Source organism: Pholcus phalangioides, unplaced genomic scaffold, assembly GCF_987345545.1.
Source record: "Pholcus phalangioides strain wild (caught in Gottingen) unplaced genomic scaffold, Ppha-v1.0 ptg000040l_1, whole genome shotgun sequence".
Lineage (NCBI taxonomy): Eukaryota > Metazoa > Arthropoda > Arachnida > Araneae > Pholcidae > Pholcus > Pholcus phalangioides.
In genome coordinates this window covers 4,157,483-4,163,482 of record NW_028301626.1, presented here as the reverse complement: position 1 = coordinate 4,163,482, position 6,000 = coordinate 4,157,483, and positions in this window count along the sequence as shown.

Sequence of the window (6,000 nt, the reverse complement as noted above, 5' to 3'; positions counted from 1 at the left end):
AGTTTGTTGGCCGTTTATTTTGAAATTTCGACGCCAACCATGTACTGCCACTTTCTTCACCAAATTCCTCGCAGCCGGTAACCAGAGTTGCCAGGTCCTTAAAAAATTTCCAGCCAAAATCCTCTTCAAAAGTAGCCAAAAAGTAGCCCAAAATATTTGAACTTGTGCTGCCATCTATGAAGTAACAAGCGAGCTACAGTTTGACGATATTCTATCCTGCAAAAGTGGCTTATAACTCTTTTCCTGTCACTAACTCCCCCCACTTTTCACTTTTTCGTGAAAAAATATGTTTTTTTAGAATTTTGCGAAAGTCAGGGCTATACATTCTCTCTCCTGGAAAAACGGCCCAGATGTGGCCTCAAGTGTAGGCCGTCTTAAAAGCATCATGGGCCCCCGGACAAATTGATTCTGCTCAGCCCTCTATTCAGACTGCAAATTCCAACTTACCAATTCACATGCTTAATCTCGCAAATCTTAACCATATATCATTTTTTATCCCCCCCCCCCCCCCGCTCTTCATTCAAGGCCTCCGTGACGTGCCCGGGTTGGCCCATGCGTCAAGACGACACTGCCTCAAATTGTGCATAGGTGCCTACGAAATTTGGTACAATGATTTTAAAAATTAGGTATGGGTCCCAGACCAGATTTTTCACGGTCTAGTAAACAAAAAATTTAAGAACTCTTCTGGGTTCCTGGCAGGGCCGTTTTAAGAGCATCATGGGCCCGAGAGGCAAGTGATTTTTCTTATTCCCTACATGGAAAATCCCCGAAAAATACAACTACCTCTCGTTTTTCTGAGGCCCCCCCCCCCTCTTCTCTTGAGGCCCCGGGCCATGCTCGGGTGGGCCTATGCGTTAAGACAGAACTGGTTCCCGGGCTTGAGCCCTGCCAGCTCCACGCTTGTGGAGGCTACGGTTTCTTTCACAGGCTTCTGTGGTCTAGATACTGTTTCCCATCCGTCAGGCCAGAGCAACACCTTCTATAGCTGAAGGCCTCCGCGCGAAGCTCGTGACGTCACTGAAGTCTCCCTTATAGTGTTGGATATATTATAACCGATTGGCCGCGGTATCATGAAGGTTGGTTTTCAAACTTTGATCTAGAGCCTAGGACAGTTCCAAAGTTTTTGTTTTACGGTACCTTCAATCATTGGGTGGCAAAGGCATTATGGTTGAAAGTTCTGGCTTTCCATAGTTGGGTGAGATGTTCCCACCCCTTCTGCCTTGTCAGGAAGAAAACACAACATGAGGTGGGGACTAAAGTGAAAAAAAGAAAAACTTCTTTGCTCGCAAGCAAAGAAAAATAGGGAGAAATTCGCCATGAACACAATTTTGGAAAAATCGCCCAAAAAACCGCCACCCGCCAAAGCCAAAAATTTCCCGCCGAACCGTTTTCAAACCAGCCCAATTTGGCGGGAAAACCGCCAATCTGGCAACTCTACCGGTAACCAAAGCGCTTGCAGAGACCTCTTCAAGCGCTTTGCCGGTAAGCGGTAACCCATTCATTTTTGTTACATCATCGGCAGCCAATCATATCACGGAGCCGTTTTGGGTTTTAACGGGTCATAGCTTCAGAATCTCTGTCGTCTGCTTCTCTCCGGGTTACTTGTTTTGGACGTCTCCTTGTGTCCCGAAAAAATTTCTGAACTGGCAGTTCGAACTTCCAGTTCTGTTTGTGAGCTTAGCTTGTAGGGAACCGACTTCTTTTCTGTCGTCTGCTCATTAAGAGGCTCTTTATTTCGGACGCCTCTTTATGCTCAAATAAAATAACCGAACATATAGTTTGAATTTCCAGTTCAGTTCACGAGCTTTGTTTATAAGGAACTAAGCGGAATAAACAATATAGTTTTTTCACTTTGAACTTCATCATCACCTCAAAAGTCACTTTTAAGTTTGAGACTAGATGGCAGCACATTACTATAAAGTGGAGTGTGGAAAAATTCACTTTTTACAATCTTACCTGTTGTCTGCTTGTGTGGTGGTCCTTTGTTTTGGATGTCTCCTTGGGTCTTGAAAAAATTACTGAACTGGAAGTTTGATTTTTGAAACAAGGATGAAGCCTTTCAGCCCCCACAGAGACCGTGCGACCTGTGCAGCCACATGGGGCACCTCTCTAGAAAAGTGTGCCAAATCCGAGTTGGAAGATTAAAAAAAATTGTTGAGCTTAGAAACGTCATCGGGGGCACCAAAAATGGATCCTCTCACGGGCAGAGATTCCTTTCTTTTTTCTGCCCCTGTTAGGGGCAGAAAAAAGCTACGTAAAAATGCGAAAAAAGTAGTAGCCACTTTCGCAAAAATGCGTACATGAGGTACACAACGAGTAGACATCCAACCATCAATCATTACATTAGGGGTCATTCAAGTATTACGTCAGCATCGGGAGGGGAGGGGATTTCGGATTTGCGGACTTTTGATGACAAGGGGGGAGGGGTTTGAAGGTTGCTGACATCATCAACCACCCTTTTTGAAGGTATGAAATATTCTAAGCTGCTGACGAAATTTTGCTGACAAGGGGTGGAGGGGTCAAAAATTGCTAAAAATCTGCTGATGTAATACGTGAATGGCCCCTTAGCATTGTAGCATTTTGCTAAAGCTTTTCCCCTCATTGTCGCTTTTTTGCGAAAGGAATTTTTTTATCCAGCTTAAACCCTGGCCCCTACCCATTTGTACATCAAGGCCACCTTAAGACCATCGTAGAACAGAGGCCACAACTAGGGGTTTGGTCAACTGTGTCAAGCAAGCATTTTGGCACCCTCTTGTAATGTTGAAGCAGAGTTGGAAACAATTCAGAGAAGAAACCATAATCGCTGTTCTTAACTAGGGACGGTTCTTTGGCCATGCGCCATGCGCGGCTGCATGGGGCACCGCCAGGTGCGGATCCACGTCGATGTGTCGGGAGAAGCGAATTTTGTAGTTCGTTGGATCGTCCTGTGTTTTACGGGACAGGAAAATTTTCCAGTGTTATTCGATTCTTACCTATCGCCCCACCCCTGGATCCGTTCCTGAGCAAAGGCAGATATCTTCAGCTGCTGCGAATGGAGCAGAGGCAGAAATATTCAGCTCCGAATGAAGCGGAGGTACAGGCACCTTCAAGCATCGACCGTGTTGCGACCCTGCTTGTGGGAAGGGGCCTATGGGGGGGGGGTCCCCAGGGACGTAGTGTGCCTTCTCGGGGCCCTGGGACAGACTTTCTTGGGGCCTCTTGAAAAGATTTATTATCATGCAAAATAAGTGTATGTTTTTGGTAAGCCCCCCCCCCCCATTTGCTCAAGGCAGGACTCTGGTTGCTCCAGCCCTTCTACGGGCCAGGGTCCACCCGGGGGTCTTCAGAATAATAGGATTTGGTGAACTTTTTTTCGGAGCATTTTTCATACAAATTATTAGGTGAGCATTTCCAGCCAGAAAATAGGGTGTGGGGGCTGAGATATATCATTTTGTTCGGGTGCCAGGGCCGTCTTAAGAGCACCATGGGCCCTCGGGGAAAGTGATTTTTCTGAGGCCCTACCAGGCAAATTTACATGTATGCTCCTCGAAAATTTCAACTATATCTAATTTTTGTGAGGCCCCTTTTCTCTTGAGGCTCCACGGGCCGTGCCCGGATGGGTCCATGCGCTAAGGTGTCACTGCTGACAGGGCTCCAGCCCTGGGATCTGGGACAATAACCATAATTTTCTTCATGCAATAAATTCATTAAAGAAGGGCCCGTGAAAAGTCTGGCTTGTGGCCAGCAAAAGATCTCAGCCTAGGGGCGGACCCTGCTTCAAGATGTAAGGAGGGGGATGTGGAATTCACAAAAATAAAGAAAAACATTTTGAAACACGTTAGAACTACATTTGCAAATATAGATTAATTTAAAATTAATACAGCATATTCCGCTTAACACGGTCCCATTTAAAAAGTTTTCTCGCTTAGTACGACTTATTTTCGTTGTCTCCCAACATTTACTAACACTTATTGAAATTTCCCGTTGAAAACGTTTTCCCACTAACAACGTTTTTCATGAGTTTTTAGAAAACGCTATAAGTGGGATTCACTTTATATGAGCTCTTCAATGTTATTACTTGTTTAAAACCGTTTCTTGCCACAAACAAAATCCAAAATTGCAATCTCAATATTGGAAATTCAAAAAGACTCTCTGGAATAGGTTGTATATCGAATATTAACAACACTAGCTGCAATCAGCCTAAACCTCAGATATAATTTATTTAATAGTAAGCAATGAACTACCGGGGCTGTAAGAAACGAAGCGTACATCCTAAATGTTCGGAAATTCGTGCTCTTAAATGTTTTCATGCATGAACTCTATTCATGAACAGGTTTGGTTCTGGGCATTTTTCAAGTGTAAGCGAATGATGTTTTGGTGATAAAAAAAATCACCCCTTTCACTTGACGCCTTTTGCGGCTGCGTAGTTCGCAGGATACGCGCTCCGGCTCTGTTCATAAAGCAAAATATCTCTAATGTTGGTATTGTACTAAGTGAATAATTAGATTGAGAAAAAAAATCAGAGAGAAACGTGTTACTTTTTTTTTTGGAAGTTGAGTAGTAAAAATTATCAAAATTTAGGATTTATATATTGTATATCCGTCTTCCGGAATATATGAAAGAATGATTCAGATGGTAATGTTGAAAAATTCTCATCCTCCCTAGGGAAACATTACAGTTCAGACGTTTCCAGGAAGGCATGCAATTAACACGCCAGACGACAGTTGAAGTTGCCTCGCTCCGGAGCAGTCATCATCAAGAGATATAAATGCTACGGTAAGCATCGTCGAATGAAACTACAAACATTCACCTTGTGCGCACTATTGGTACCTCCAGATCAGATGGTAACTCCAACGAGAGGGGAGATTTTCAAGGAGCACAAAATTCTAGATATCTTTTCTAGCTCCTTTTTCGTTTGATGTTCTAAGCGTGCTTTTTTTTTTTTTTTTAGTTAATATATCCGTTATTCTTTAACGGCAGAAAAAAAGGCCAAACTTTTTCCAGGGATGAAGAATGTGACCACCTGCATAACATAAACTTTTTTCTTTTAGAAATAAACTACTGCCATATTTAATAACGCTAAAAATAATATTGTTGGGGCTTTAAACTAAAAACCAACTTTCACAATCAATAATAGTTTAATGGGAAAAAAATTAAATTTTAATCAAAAATTTCCAAAGCATCTGCCGAGAAAAGAAAAAGGTTTATTTTGAAAAAAATTATGTCCCCTGAAATTTTGCGGCCCGATGCGACTGCACCTTTGGCACCCCCTCCCCCCCCCCCCCAAGTCCGGTCCTGATCGGAGACAAGTTGGGAAAGAACCGCATAAATGAGGGAAAGAGGCTTATCCCTTAGCTTACATGTTCTTTCCCAACTTTTCGCAGATTTTTGTATTTGCAACAACTTTGTAATTGGGTTTTTTAGGACAGGGTGTCCATGTAAAATCATTTTTTTTTTATTTTGTGACACACACTGCATTTTTATTCTCAAAACTGAAGCAGTAGTTTCTGGACACATTTTTAGCATTTTTCAAATTGGAACCTTACCTCTACGAAAAATAGTTGATGAGATGAAGGGCGAATTAGCAGAAGCCACGATAGCCATGGATATAGCTACAATAGACCATGGATTTACTATATAGGCCTATATAGTAAATCCATGGTCTATCTAAAAAATGAAAAAAAGTTCGAAAACGTGCATTTTGGCAATTAAAAAAAAGGCAAAATTGGCACATGCATGTCTCTTATTCTTGCATAATTTTAAAAATTAATCTTTTAACAAATTTTTCATAAGAATTTTTCAAGAAAAGTATAGAGATCAAGCTGAATTTGGAGATGAAAAAACCAATAAAATTTAGCATTGTAATTTCAAAGCCAGAATCAAAACACTGAAAGGAAAATTTAGGATGCGTTGAGTTAAGAAGCAAATAATATGGAAAAACCCTTTTTTTGATTGAGGATCCATTTTCTCGATTTAAGTATGTAAAACTATATGATGGCTCATCTCTACTAAGTATAGACA